General features: G+C 36.3%; 1 long non-coding RNA gene across 5 annotated transcripts in view; it reads right to left on the bottom strand.

The window, feature by feature from the left end:
- LOC139084830 (uncharacterized) overlaps window positions 1-16,320 on the bottom strand; it is a 162,482-nt gene that overhangs the window by 97,109 nt on the left and 49,053 nt on the right. For 2 of the 5 annotated variants that reach the window (XR_011542620.1, XR_011542623.1), the window contains one exon: window positions 1,974-2,042. The exons of the other annotated variants lie outside the window; for them this stretch is intronic. This is a non-coding gene — a long non-coding RNA (uncharacterized lncRNA). Of the gene's footprint in view, window positions 1-1,973; window positions 2,043-16,320 lie in introns of those variants that run through there. 5 annotated transcript variants of the gene reach the window in all.

The raw sequence follows: 16,320 nt of genomic DNA, 5'->3' as shown, positions 1-16,320 counted from the left end.
TTTCAGGATCTCTGGGGATGCAGACAGAAGCATCTCCTACCATGACCCCCGACACTCAGGACTGCTGGAAGACTGGCAGACTGTGGTTTGTGAAAGCTGGGGCCACGTACAGGGCCCTTTCAGGATCCAGGGGTGCAGGCGGGAGTTTCTCCTTCCTGGCCACTATTCTAGCAGGCCTGCTGGTGGACTGTGGCTGGAGACAGCTGATGCCTAGGATAGGGCCCTTTCACAATCTCTAGGGGCACAAATGGATGTCTCCTCAGGGTTCCTGTGCTAGCAGGACTGTTCGCGCAATGCAGGTAGGATGGCTGGCTCAGTTACAGGCCCGTTTCAGGATCTAAAGTCTGACCAGGTTTGGTGGGCTTACCTCCTGGGGTGCCCAGACTGCAGCTGAGAAGGTCTAGAGCCAGCTCACAGTGCTACAGGGCCCCAGGAGGGACTGAGTTTTCCATGTCTATTACCTGACACATAGGTGGGTGTGACTCCTCTTGGGTCCTTGGTGTACCGTGCTGGAGACAGATCCCAAACCAGGTGGGCCATAGCACTTCTCAGGGCTATGGAGCTGTTTCCATTCCTGTAGCCTGGACCATGTCAGCCACTTGGTTGTTAGCCTGGCTTCTCAAGATGGTTCTCCTCAGTCCTGGACTGCATCAGGGTTTCACAATCCTACCTGGATCCCAAAGCTCCCAGGAAGGCACTTTTGTCCCTGAATGGATGCCAAATTATGGTTGTTGAGGGGGAATACATGCAAAGAACGTCATATTCAACCATTTTGCTGAAGTCACCAGATTCAGATCTGTATTTCTTTTTTTTCTTTGCTGGGAAGTTTCTCCCTAAGCTAACGTCTGTTGCCAATCTTCCTTTTTTCTTTTCCCCCACCCCAAAGCCCCAGTTCATAGTTGTATAAAGTTGTAAGTTCTTCCAGTTCTTCTATGCAAGCTGCTGCCACAGCATGGCTACTGACAGATGAGTGGTACGGTTCCATGCCCAGGAACAGAACCCAGGCCGCTGAAGCAGAGTGCACTGAAATTTAACCACTAGCTCATCAGGGCTGGCTCCAGATCTGTATTTCTTAATATATGTCCCCACAAACTGATAGTAAAGAGAAATTATTATATACAAACAATTTCAAGTTTTACAATTCCATAATAACCTCAAGTAGTATATTTGCATTGCAGTAAATACTTTAAATAGTTTTGTGGTGGTAACTTTGAGGTCTGAATTATTGAGTGACATAACAAATCCATATATTAATAACTGCCAAACGATTGCATGAATGAACAAAAGTTATGACAATTTGGGGTTCTAATATCCAAAGTATAAAATAAAACTATGAAGCATATAGTAATGTATTAAAATCTCCTTAGGTAAACTAATCATTTTTAAATGTCTAATTTTAAAAATATTTACAAACTAGAATAAAGTTAAACATGAAAACAAAGTGGGGAACTCAGAAATCAAGTCCTTTAAAACAAATTCATGAGCTAGGTGTGTTCACTGAAGGAAGATGAGTATGCTTAACTATTCAAAGAAATGGTGTACAGAGGAAGTAGTAGATTTAATATTCTCCTAGAAAGAAAATAAAGACTGAATTTGGGTTGTGTAGAGGCGGACTTTGGTTCAGTTTAAATGATGAACCTAACCTTCTGGACACTGGACTTGTATCTTAATATGTTCTTGACGACCAGAGATTTTCTAGCAGTAGATAGAGGATGCTCTTCCAATTGTAGGATAGTGAGTATCATGAATTAGAACAGAAATCCTGTATTATGATGCCTTCTAAATGAAATATTCTATCATTATATGGTTTTCTTGATAAATAGCTCAGTATATCATTAGAAATTAAGGGTTCTGTCATTCATATAATTCTTTTCCAGATGTAACGCTCAGTGATTAGGTTTGACCAAGTGATGGATATTCTTGAGTTCTTCATGAAACAATATAACCTAAAAATAATTTAATTCAAATAAACATGCCATTTTTGAAATTTAATAGACGGCTAATTTGTATCATCGTAGATAGAATGTGCTTCATTCTTCTACCTGAAAAATAAGCAATATTGTGAATCAAAGAGGTTATAATATTTATTGTTCTTCTTTACTTTATTTCCTTTTCTCTAAAAGTAAACTAGAAATTAAACAGTACTTCCAGGTAAGAATTGCCTATGTAAAAAAAGTGTGCCTAATGGAATACATCAGCAGTATTTCATCTCTTCAGAACTTAAATAATCTTAAAATGTATATTACTCTCTAATGAGTAGATGGCAAATACTGAAACATTAACAGCATTGTAGGTGGTAACCTTTTTCTTTTAATTTCTAAAAGTAATGCAGATGTAGAATGTCTAACAATTTATCACTTTATGTCAATTGCATTGTAATAAATACCAATTATCCTGAACTGTCAGCCCCAAATTCTAGTTTCCAACTACTTTTTTCTCAAATAACATTTGGTACTGAGACAAAATGCAAAAGCAATTATTTTTTCATATTGCTAGTATATCATGTAATTGAGTGATGGTTCAGAACATTGAAGACGTCTTTGAGTTTGGAACCTACTACAGTATAGTCCTTTACTTAAGGATAGCTTGCTTTCTCCTCTCTGTCTCCCCTTGTGATTCAACTAGCATTATGGGATGAAATTGCCTTTCAATGATAACTGACTTTGTTTCCATTGTAAAAAGCTTAGTACTCTCATCCCCTACCTTTGAAACTATGTTATAAATATGAAAATTTATTTTCTAAACATTCTGTGAACTGATAAATTTAAATAAGTGAAACAGCATTTCATCCTGATATTTTGGATAAATGTAACCAATGAAGCAGTTCTCTACCCCCTGCAATCATTTGTTTTTAAAGTTTATCATTTATATTGCTCCCTAATGCATTTCTTTTTCTTGTTAAACTCTAGCGAAACACATGGTACTCATGCTCATTTTGGGGTCTCAGATGAGCCTATCTATCATTTCTATTCATGCCTATTTCTGGATTTCTTGTTGAAGAATACAAATACACATACTCAATACACAGGAAAATTTTAAGAAACTTGCACACATCGAATTGTTGTAAGGATACAATTACATTAAATTACAGTTATTTGAAAGCTTTACTAAAAATAAACGTATATTGAATAAGAATGTAAAGAGTATGTAATACTTTAAAATTTATAATGATGATATTTCCATAATATTGTCATCTCTTATTAAATTCTGTTGTTTTCCTGTATAATCTACATTTTATTTTCAAAGATCTCCTCTTGTTGTCATGTGTCAGCCAGACAACGACTTGATTCAATGAGCTGTTTTTCTAAGATTATTATTTAGTGCATGATAAGAGATCTACTTTTTTCTCTTAGCCTAATACATTGATACTTACATAATCCAACATATTTGTTAAGAGAAAATTTGAATATGTGAGATTAATAATTAATTTAGTGTTGCTTATGTTCTGCAATCTTCTATAAAAGCTATTATGGGCACTTGTATTATAATTTCTACCATATTTTATGTGCACTTATCCACAATACATAATTGAATGAAAATCTGAAATGTACACCAAATTCTAAATGGGATATGTATATACTAACTCATCTACTCACAAAAATATCTCACTTAAAGATATGTTAAGGATACAAAGAACAATTCTTTCTCATGACTCCAAGTGGTTATAGGCATAAATGTGTCCATTTCTACTTGAGAATAAACTGTTAAATTTATACACTTTTATGCAACCAGGCACATAACTCAGAACCTCTTGGAGCAAAGGATTTCAGGTTGGAATTGAAGTAATTTCCTGCCACTAATTTTCATTCTTACACTTAGAAAGTGGAACATTGTAGATCCTAAAATAATAGATACCTCTAGTTTTTCTTCTAGAAAGGATATGAAGTCACTTAAAGGAATATGGCTGAGCCCACTCAAAGAAACCCCCACATAATTAAACCTGTTTTGATACGGAATGTGAGAAGCTGTGAAGTAGAAAAAAGGATGCTGATAGCACTCTTAATCTTTCCTGGAGAAATTTGTCTTTTTTTCTGCAGGCAGGAAAAACAGCCCGTCGCTCCATATTTGGGGCGAGATTATTTTACTTCTCCACTTATCTTTCTTCCCTGTGAAAGCACATAATCAAAACTACTGCGTAATTGAAAGCAGCTCTCCTCCCTCACAACCGAGAATCAGGTTGATTAACTGAATAAGACTTTGAAGTCAAACATGAAAAATCCCTGTAAAACTTGTGATGTTTTAATTTTCTACTCAGGATTTCAAAACCTCTAACAGTGGATTCCGTGCTATTTAAAACTCGTCAGGACTGCAGTTATTCAGATGAAATTACAATAAATGTCAGTGAAAGAGAATTTTAATAAGTAAAATAGTTTCTGAGTTAAGCATATTTTCATCCCCTCCAGAATTTCACCACCTGCTCAAGCAGCACATTATCCTGTCTCAGAATAAAGGATGTTCATATTTCTCCAAAGGTGGTAATTAAGTTGGTTCAGTATTAGAGTTGTTTAAAGCATCAGGTTAGCATTTACTTAAGATCAACAAACCTTAACTTAGCCGAGATAGCCAAGACAACATAAAGGAGTAGCTCAGATGCCAGGGAATATGCTGACCATATTGATCGTGGACCATTGGTAGCTCTGATTTTGATATTGGATAACTTTTCTTATTAACTCCTTGTTTAATCTCTTCACTGAATCTATACAAGGAGAACTTTTGTGTTAATGGGATAAGATGCATACTTTAAGACATGCACTCTTATATGCATGTGTACTTGTCTAAATTTATTAACCCTTAGAATAAATACTTTAATAGGAAAAAGTCACTGATTCCCAGAAGGTATTTAGAATATTTATTAGACTAGACAAAGATGATTGGCACTTCCTTATTTCCTTCATTTGCTACCAATGTTTGAGACTAAATCTTCTTCACTTGTTACCTATTGCTGCACAGCAAATTAGCCCACAATTTAACAACTTAAACAACATCTATTACCTCCCCATTTCTGAGGGGCAGGTATGTGGGAGTGGATTCACTGGGTGGTTCTCTCTCAGGATCTCCAAGAGGCTGCGACCTAGATGTCAGCTGAGGCTGCCGTCAACTGAGGGCTTGACTGGGTTGGAGAATCCATTTCCGAGAGGGTTTTCAGTTACAGCTATTAAGAGGACAACTGGATTCCTTGGTGGCTCTTGGTACATGGTCACAGTTCCACATCACAAGGGCCTCTCTCTAGCGCTAGGTGAGTGTCCTCATGATATCCCCCAGAGAGCGTGATTCCTTGGAGCACCAAGTGGCCATAATACCTTAGGATTACCTGGCCTCAGAATCACACAGCATCATTTTTGCAATACTCGGTTGATTACACAGGTCAGGCCTATTTGATGGGGAGTGGATTCTGGAGGAATATGAATACTGGGAGATGAGGTTCATTGAGGTCCATATTAGAGACTATGGTCAATATGTATCTTTAAACTAATATCAAGGAATGTTGGAAATGAAATTATTGCTATTTTATGCACACACACTTTTTCAGAAGCTCCCCCATTAGGAAGTTGCTGAGATTGGTTTTAAAGAATTTCAAAATACCCTTTCAAATGTTATTTCTCACTTTTCCTAATTAAACGGGTTCATCAGGTCAAAAGAGTTATCTCGCTTGCTTTCTCATTTTCTCCTTTATGGTGAATGATTTTATTCACTATTTGACATACGCCCTACTTTTTTGGTATTTGAATAACTTCCATCTTTCCAGGCCTCATGCACATCTTAGCTAATAGACAATGAGACTACCAAAAGCTCTAACCAGATCTAACATTCCAACCACCAGTTTGGACACGTAACATATTTATTCATTATTAGCAAATGGCTGATATTTGTAAAGTGCTTTTTCTTAAGAAGAATTTAATTTTCTTGAATGGACAACATCTTATACTCCTTTTTTAAATTTCTCATCATATCACTCAGGATAATCCAGAGCACAAAATAATCCTTATGCAGTTGAATTATCTGTACAAAGGTAAGCTTCGAGAGCGCCTCAGACTATGCTCTGTGCCAGAGGTGGTCCAAAGTATCCGTCCCTGGAGGGAAACAGACTTCACACAGTGACAGCTACTGCCATGATCCTGTAGCCTATGTGATTCCATTATCTGCCATTAATTCATCATGATTTTCCTAAAAATAAAATCACTTCCTGTTGACCACAGTAACTTATAAAAATAAAGTCCTAGAATATATTTTATAAAACTACTCTCCAGTCAGTTTTACTTTCTCGTTAAAAGATTTCTTTTAAATTTGAACTGTTATTTTCAAAAAATCTTCATCCTGGGGATTTTGTCATAACTCAATTAGAACTGACAGCACATTTCAAATTCCACTTTTTCTTTAACAAATTACTGTAGCACACTTCCTTCAGGCTGTACTTTGATTATTAATTAGCACACATATCATGTAGCTAAAGGAAGATAGGCATTTTATGGCAAGGATTTTTCTCCTAATTAAGCATAACGGCTTATTCATTTCCAGTGACTTTGAGGTTAACTTTTAAAAATCATTTTTAACTCCTTCTTTACTTTTCTTAGTTGTAGGATGTAACCTTCTGTGATTTCACCTGTGACTGTGGTAAATATTATTATCTCTCTTACTGCAGTAACGGTTTTCATCTAGAAAGGCAGCTTCTCTTTGTTTGGTTATTGCTTGCTCCTCGTTAAACTCAGCGCTTGGTTGCCAAGTATACTGAAGTTTACAATGCTCTATAATCAGTAAATTTTTTGAATTATGAAAAAAATCAGACGAGTCTTCCCAGCCATCTCTTGGAGAAAATAGGTTGCATGTGTCAGATATATTCTCTAGGACCTGAGGAAGCTTCTATTAATGTATCAGTAATGGATGTATTCCACTATACCAGTTTGAGCTCCAAAGTATGTTTACAGATCATTTTCAGTCTCACTCATCCTGTAATGTTCTCCTTTCCTGCCTGGCTTTCCCTGTCCTATGACGATTCAAAAAGACACCTGAATTCTGACTCCTGTTCAACTAATCAGCCATGCTCACTCTTACATTTGAGCCTGGAGTATTTCACAAAGACCTTTTGTGCTGTGTCACCTGAGTTGGAGACAGCCAACCAGAGGTCTCAAGAAATTCTTCGGTAGTGGCCACTGCCACCTCTGTCACCTCTAGCACACACTGTTTGTTATCCAGGCATTGCCGCTGCAGCAGTCTCTTCTAGTCACAGGCAGCTACTGTGAACCATCGCCACCTCCATAGTCTTTCAAAGCGCAGAGAAAGAAAAGGGTCTTCCCGCCAGCTGTACAGTGGTACGATCCGGTAAGCAGGTTTCATTTAAACCGGGCCTCAACTTCAACCCAGCTGCTATTTAAGTTTAATCTCCCGCAGGAAGCGTGGACTGTGCTGTTCCAGTGTCAGCCACGTTGTGGATGTAGCTTTATATTCACAAGTCTCAGTCTTTTTCTGCAGGATCAAGTCCACGGGTTCCATTTCTTTTATTTCTATATGGTGATTTTTATGTCACATATTTAAAGAAATTAAAATTTCAGGAGAAAGGTAAGGAGGTTTTGTTCTCGCCCTCGAGGAAGGCATCTTGGCTCTTTATAAATAATTGTCTCCACTGCTCCTCAGGAATCATTAAGTACCTGAATATATTTTCATGCAGGAAAAAGTTCTGCCTCAGCAGACTGATATATATCTGAAAACATTCATATCGATGTGTACTGGCATTGTGTATACATATAAATGTATATATACACATATATATATATAGTTGTTTTTTTTACTGCATCCTTCAGTAAAAATTGTAGGTACAAACTGGAAACATATATTGTAACTGCCAACAGGGAGAACTGGAGAGGGCCGATGAAAGCAAGAGTTTTCCTTTCCCCATTGTGTATTGATAGCACTCTTTTGTGATAGAGAACTCTATTTATAGACAGAAATAAAAATCATAATGACAAAGAAACAACTTACATAACTGTATGTTTTAAGAGACAAAAGCAGTGTCTTCTGGACTCTCTCAGAACTTGGAATATGATCACTTCGAATCATGCTCTTTGTGAAACGGTAACATGTTAAATCGAGTGCCTATAAGAGCAAATCTTCCTGCAGTTCCCTTCTACTACTATCAGTTTATCTTGCCATGCCTTTGTTACGCATTTATTGATGGCAGAAACCTGTGACTTTTGCTATCATGGATTTCAGATCATTTTACTTCAGGGGGTTGCTCACTGATGCTATTTTCAATTTGCAGCCTAGCGGTGGGCTTAATGAGCCACTTAAAATACAGTAAAATACAGTAGATTTTCATCGACGTTTGTCTCCCATATAAGAAAGAGTAAAAACTTGTTGTTGGCTCCCAGCCATCATAGGGAAACACAACTGGTGTATTTCAAACAATGTATATAAAATACACTAATCGCATCTCTCAGTAGTCATATTGCCACACGTCTATATGTTTATGAACCAACTTCATTTAAACTAATAAATTTAATAATTACTGAATATCCCAATATCTGTAACATCTGATCAGCACTAGGAGATATTTAGAAGTTTAAGATTTAATGAGATTAATTATGATATAAAGTTGAAAGCCAATGAAACACAAAGATGAGATAAATTACAAAAGAGGTATTATAATTTGTTTACTGATTACACCTACTATGTGAGTGAGGGACTAAGTGAGCAAGCTATGACTATGTAATGTTATAACATCATAGACAGGCTTTAAACAGAAAAGGTCACCTCATAGCTTGTCTAGATAATTCTGTCATTGTAATGGTTCAAATAAATCATTATTTATAAATCTTTTCAATATTTAATTGCCTGAATATTCTGAATATAGAAAAGCATAATGCTAATAAAATAGCATCTGTGTGGACTTATTTTTAGACAAGGAGAGCATCTACTCTCTTAATCTACTTTCTTGAGGACTTCCATCTAAGAAGTAATGTTACCTAACAGGAATGAGGAAGCAATGCATCACAATTCATATTTGCAATCATGCTAGTCACTTTGACAATGGCCAATGAAATCTCCAAGGGTTAATTTCAGTATAGAGCCAAAATCTAACCTAATACTTTTATTTTCATAGTTTTTTATGCTGTTGTAGTGTTTTTTTCCAATAATTTATTTATTTATTTATCCTTTTATTTATTTTGTGAGGAAGATTCTAACATCCATTGCCAATCCTCTTGTTCTTCGTTTTTTTTTGGTTGAGGAAGATTAGCCTCAGCTAACATCTGTGCCAGTCTTCCCCTCCTTGGTACATGGGATGCCTCTACAGCATGGCTGACGAGTGGAGTAGGTCTGCTCCCGGGATACAAACACGTGAACCCAGGCCGCCAAAGCAGAGCACGCAGAACTTTAACCAGTTGGCCTTGGGGCTTGCCTCTCCAATAATTTATTTTAATGAGATATAATATAAATATAACAAAATGCACAGATAAGTCTACAGTTCAGTGAGTTTTGAAAAATGCATACAGCCATGTAACATACGCCCCTATCAAGATGTAGAGTTTCTATTGTTCCTTCAAGCTTCTTCCAGTCAATCCTCTCCACCTCCAACTCCGAGATGCTATTTCTATCATCATAGATTTGCATTGCCTACTCTAGAGCTTCGTAATACGAAATCAGATAGTCTATCTTGTGTTCAACTTCTATTTCTCACCAAAATGGCTTGCAGCAATATATTTACATCTATATTGTTGCATGTATAAACAGTTTGTTCCTTTTTGTTGCTGAGTAGTATACTATTTTATTAATATGACACAGTTTGTCCATTCTTCTGTTGATGGATACTTATTGTTGGTTATTTCCAGATTTTTCGTATTACAAATAAAGCTACTATGAAAATTCTTATCTAAAACTTTTTGTGGTCCTGTTTTTATTTCTCTTGGCTAAATAACCAGAAGTGAATTCATGGGTCATAATTTTAAGAAAGTATCAAACTGTCTTTTAAAGCTGTTGTATGCTTCCATTGACCATGTATGAGAATCTCCTTTGCTCTCCAACCTTATCATCCAGTCCTGTCAGTCTTTCAGAATTGCCATTCTAGTGTATGTGTAGTGTTACATCATTGTTTGTAGTTTTTCATTTCTGATAACAAGGATGTTGATCAGTTTTATGTGCTTATTGGCCATTTGAGCATCTTCTTGCATGAAGTGCTTGTTCAGGACTTCTTTGCATAGTTTTGTTTGATATGTTATAGCAAAAAGACAGAGAAGGCTAAAAATAGGAAAATTGGAAATTATTTCTCTGTTGTATAGTCATATACAAATCTTACTTCTACACTTTTGAATGTAAATGGTGTTCTTGGCTTCTCTAACCATTGTAGTTACAAAATATATATATATATATATTCTCTTTAATTTCCTCCTTTTTTTTATGTGTGTGTGTTTTCCCAAAGTATCATTGGATGGTAAATATTCTTTAAACTTCAATAATTAAACCTTATTTTTCTGTTAAATTAATATTCCAAACAGATATAATTATTTAATTATAATTTTCTTTCTACAATACTTGTACAAAGATATTTTACTTACTTGTGAGTTAACATATAAATTCTCCGATTACAGTATAATGAATTTCATGATTTTACATGTCAATTAAGGCATCTTTGATTATACTCAATACAAACAGATAAATAAAACTTATACAACTATGTTAGCTAAATAATATTCAATGTTGCATGCAAAGCAATAAGATTAATGCATTGCACATATACTGTTAGTCATTCTTGAAAGCTGACATTTGATGTTTTAATCATGCATGGCTTCTAAAATACTTTGCTGTGGCACCCTAAAATGTCAGGTAAAGAGAATACTCAGGAAATGCTTTCTTTACATAGCTGAGATTTCTGTCCATGCAAATTATGCTGGCAACCATATTTGTAGCAACATGGAACCAGCTGTTGGGAGAATATAATGCCAAGAAGTAGAGATGGAAAATAGAGGGAGACATGGAGGCTTTTAATTTTCTATGTCCAGTTAGCTCCCAGGTCCAAATGTGCTCAGTCCTTGATGTGAGACAATTGTTTTCCATTTTGCCTAAATTTTCCTGTATGTTTTCCGTTAAATGTATGTATTTGACAATCACATATAGAATATTAGCTATGTACCAGGCACTGATCTAAGCATTTTGCAGATACTGACTCAAGACCAACTTATAAGGTAGATACTATTATTTCTCCAGTATTACAGATAAGAAAACCAAGCCTCAGAGAATTTAAGTAATCTGCCTTTTTCAGTTGTCTGTAGCTGCATAACAGACAACCCCAAAGTTAGAAAGACAGCTGTTTATTTGCCTATGATTCTCTGGGTCAGTACTTTTGTATCAGCTCAACTGGGTCGTTTTCCTGTTGGTTTCACCTGAGGTCACTCATGCAACTTCAGATACCTGCAGTTCTACTGGGGCAGGGTGGGCTCAGATGCTTGAGCATATATAACTCCCAGTGGATTCTGGCTGTCAACTGCAGCTCCTTTGTTCTTCTCTGCAGAGCACTCATCCCTGGTGAGCTAGCTGCAGCTCTTTCAGAAGGTGGTCTCATGGAGGTGTTCTTAAAGGATGAGAATAAGAACTACAAGTCCTCTTAAGACCTAGGCTCTGCAACTTGAGCACTACCACACACTCTATATTCTGTTGTTCAAAGCAAATCGAAATGCAAGTCCAGAGATAAGGAATGGGAAAATAGGTTACAACTCACTATAGGAGTGGTAAAGCTGCATTGCAAGAGTGTGCAATCAGGGAGGGGGCATTATTGTGGATGTTTTTGCAAACACTCTGCCACATTGAACAAAGTCACATAAATAATGAGTTGTGGTAGCCATGTCATCCATTGTTTTAATTACTATGCTATGATGCTTTTCATGTAAAACAGAATACCAACTTAATAGATCACATATTCACCATCATAAAAAAACATAATAGGGCCAGCCCCGGTGGCCTAGTAGTTAAGTTTGGTGTGTGCTGCTTCGGCAGCCCGGGTTTGGTTCCTGGGTGTGGACCTGCATAACTTGTCTGTCAGTGGCCATGCTATGGTGGCAGCTCACATACAAAAAAGAGAGGAAGACTGACAGTGGATGTTAGCTCAGGGCACATCTTTCTTAGCAAATAAACAAGCAAACAAATAAATAAACATAGTAAGTATTTGACTTTTCTTTTTATCTCAGTGTATAATATAGAATAAAAATTAAGCTGTGCTGTATAACTACTAAATTATAAAATTTGTATAAATTAATATCTATAAAATTATAAAATTAATATAAATTTATACTTATATGTGGTGTATAACTACTAATTATACACACAGATACGTGCACACAAACACAGAGTAATTTAATTATTTTATTTTTTCCCTATTGAGGTGTTTAAGACTGTTTGCCCGTATTTTCAATTATTGTACTATGAGAACTTTTTGTTGCTTCTTTTGGGTATTAAGACTAGAAGTGTTTCTTTATAAAAATCACTGAAACACTAAACTTGAAGATGTGCTTTAGATTAAAGGAAATTCACTTTATGGCTAGATCTTCAGCGATTCAGAGATCACATTGTGTTATGGTCCTAAGGCTTTGTTTATTTAAGAAAAGTAATTAGAAAGTCAACTTCTGGGAAGTCTTTTTGTAATACATCCCGGCAGTAAATACATGTACGTAAGTAGCCTTTAAATACGTCTTTCTTCAACATTTTATTGCTTCAATTTCTTGAGCCAGATTGCATGTTTTTGAATCCCAGTTCCACTACTTACTAAATGGTTAAATTTGGGCCAGTTGCTTAGCCTCACTAACCCACATGGTGCTCACCTATAAATGGCCCAGAAATCACAACTTTTAGATATTTTCTTTATGTTGAAATTTATTAAGATAATCTAGGAAGAGCACTTAGAACAGGGCTTAGCATAAATGCTCATAAATGTTGGCTATTAGTGTCCTTATTTTCAACAGAAGTTTTTTCAAAATATCAAGCAATTTCTAGAACCAATGATAACAATCTTTAGCGAAACTTCTTATAACTAATAAAGAGATCTGTATTTAATATTAATTTAATAATAAAATGTTAATGGAGATGCTGGATTTAGGTTTATAAAACCTTTCAGGTACATTGTAGTGTTCAGATTATTATGTTTCTAGTACACTCACGTTTTCAAGTTCTCAATATTTTAAGTTGGTTGTGATCAGTGAAATAGATAACAAATAAAACAAAGAGATCAATGGAAACAAAAATTGTACCTTTGAAAATACCAACAAAGTTGACAAATGCTACCTAGAATGATCAAGAAAATGAAAGAGAAAATACAAATTTACAAAATCAAGAATAAAAGGGGAGGAGAATCACTAAAACCTATAAAAACGTAAAGCGTATAAGAGAATATTATATAAAGACTTTATGCCAATAAAATAGTTAATTTAAATGGCATGCAAAAATTCCCGGAAAGAAGCAAAATACCAACTGAATTAAAGAGAAACAGAAAATCACCTATCTTTCACAAACTCTTTCAGAAAATAAGAGGAACACTTTGCAACTAATCTCACAGAATTCATATTTTATTAGAAAGAGAAAGACAATAAATGAAAAAAAGTAAAAGCCTCTCAGATGGTGATAAGCACCGAGAAGCCACAGAAGAGCCCCATGGTTGGAAGGGAAAGGAGGTCTTCCTTAGACGTGAGGATCGGAGCAAACCTCTCTGATGATGTTGGTCGTTATCTCACACAACCCCTCGTAGCCAGTATGCGGGCAATATATCTTTGCTAAAAAGTCATTCATGAGTAACTAAAAATACTTTACACTCACGTAATTTGTATGGAGATGAGTGGATACCGAATTAACATAAACGAGACTCTATGAAATTTGAAAAGCAGTATTTCAATTAACAATAACATATAAAAGAGCTTCCAGATCAACTATTTACTCCAAGACAGACAATGTTCTGAGTAAATTACAAACATTATCCCTCTCATTTAATTCTCACAATGGCTCTAGTGTCCTTTTCAGCAGATGGAGAAGCAGGGCTCAGAGAGATGAAGACACTTGACTAAGGTCACACTGTCCAGAGGGGTGGATTTGGGTTTCAAAGCCAACTCCATCTCATTTTTAAGTCTGTGCTCTTTTCAATAAGCATTCTCTATTATGATTCAAATCATAAGTAATAGAGCGAAGGAGAATAAAGGATCCAAGGCGAAGGAAAATACATACTGGAAGATGTGCTAAAGCACACCAAAGTGACTCAGTAAATTTACACTCTTAAAGTTGGAATTTAGTCACCGTTCTCAGTGTAGCTCACTGGGAAAACACTTAATTTTAAAATATCAGAGTAAGATTTGATTTCCAACACTGTTTATAAGCTGGATAGCATTGTTATCTTTTTATATCTCTCTGTAAAATATAGTATAACTAGTATTATAGAAAAATTTTTAAGGCCCAAGTGTGAAATATATAATAATAATTTTTTATGCATTTTAAATGAATTGACAGTTGAACTTGATGGCATTGAGTCATTTGTGATTAAATGTCAGAACCTATCATCATGCTGAAAGTGGATTTGACTCCACACTGGATTTAACCCAATATCATCTCACTGTGCGATTTCACAGAAAATAGTCATGTATCTTAAAAAAATAGATACACACAGACACACACACACACACGCACGCTATGTGCCACGATGCTCAGGGCTGAAGAACAGTAATGAAGAATAAAATGTGAACAGATGATGCCGTGGACCAGATTTGGAAACGTATACCACAGGCCTAATTGTGAAATATGATTCTAAATTGAAAGTCTGACAACTTTATTAATTGGACTACAGTTTCCTCCAGTGTAAACTAAATTCATATAAAACTAAATCTCTAAGTCATTATTGTAGAGAGTTTATTGGATTATTTTTGAAAAATTCCAACTATTAAAATAGTTTAATTGCAATGAATCCTTGGAAAATGGGGCTCTCTGCATTTTTGTTTGTTTGTTTACTTGTTTGTGTTTAATATGATGTTTTTATTCTTGAAATGTGAGGTAGATACTGTGGAGTATCTGTCTCAATTTTCATCACTCCCTCTCGTCTTAGAGAGGTTGGAAATCTACAGCTTTACTTCCCATATTCCCCTGTAGCTTTGGTTCTGGATGAAAAAAAAATCTGCAAATTAAGAACATGTACATGAGGTTTGGAAGATAAAAATGAAGCAGAGACCAGTATCCTGAATATTTTTGTCTTTTTTGGATATTTTCTGTAGCTCTTCATTCAGCTTCCACTGTATTAAGAGACACCTGTGGCATCAGCAGTAGCAGCTTCTTGATTCTGATTTTTTCTCATAAATTTTGTTCTCAGAGGTGTATGCTTGAAGTTATGGCTTCAATTCTCAGTGGTAGCAAGAAAGTGCTGTGGTATCTGGGAGTTATGCCTTCGTGGTAGCCAAGAACCTGCTCCCTCAGTGCCTGTGATTTGTGACAGTGCCTGTTTAAAACCACCTGTGTAGAGTGGTTTCTGTTTCCTGTGCTTGATTTGGCTGATCCCAGAAGTGGAAGCAAAAGCAGACACTTCAGGATGGGAATCTGGGTTTTTTTTACCTGACCTGTTTGGTTTTTTTGTGAGGAAGATTAGCTCTGAGCTAACTATTGCCACTTCTCCTCTTTTTTACTGAGGAAGCCTGGCCCTGAGCTAACATCCGTGCCCATCTTCCTCTACTTTATATGTGAGATGCCTACCAGAGCACGGTGTGCCAAGCAGTGCCATGTCCACACCCGGGATCAGAACTGGCAAACCCAGGGCTGCTAAAGCAGAATGTGCACACTTAACTGCTGTGCCACAGGGCCGGCCCCTATTTTCTCTATTTATCTTAGCAATCCTGAGCAATTTATGTGGAAATGTACTCAAAATGTGCCAGAAAGGGAAGGACATAATATATTAGATTGGGGCAACTTAATCAATATGGCTATACTTATGTAAGATTCTGATCATAACGTGCTACCCAGAGCAGCCAGGAGGAGTACACATGGTTTGTTTAGTTGTTTGACTAAAACCCAGTCTTACAGGGAGCTCATATTAGATGAATATGAAACCCCTGGCATTTACTGGTATAATTTACAGGTTTAACTGGTCACTGGCTCTGAAATCATGCTTGTCTTTGCAGATCTATAATGCCTCTCTGCTCCACCAGAGGTAGGACTTACAGACGGTGGTAAGAGTTTTATGTCATTTTCAGAGTGGATTCAGTAGTTAAGAGGAGCCAAAGCTTCGCCCTAAAACCCGCCTGTCCCTACCAAAGAGAGCAATGGAAGCAACGCTGCATGCCGGGGGAAAGGGCAGGGACTCTGGGTGGTTATTCCTAT

The sequence above is a fragment of the Equus przewalskii genome, chromosome 1, assembly GCF_037783145.1.
Source record: "Equus przewalskii isolate Varuska chromosome 1, EquPr2, whole genome shotgun sequence".
NCBI lineage: Eukaryota > Metazoa > Chordata > Mammalia > Perissodactyla > Equidae > Equus > Equus przewalskii.
The sequence above is the reverse complement of the archived record's forward strand: the minus strand, read 5'-3'. Positions and strand labels throughout refer to the sequence as shown.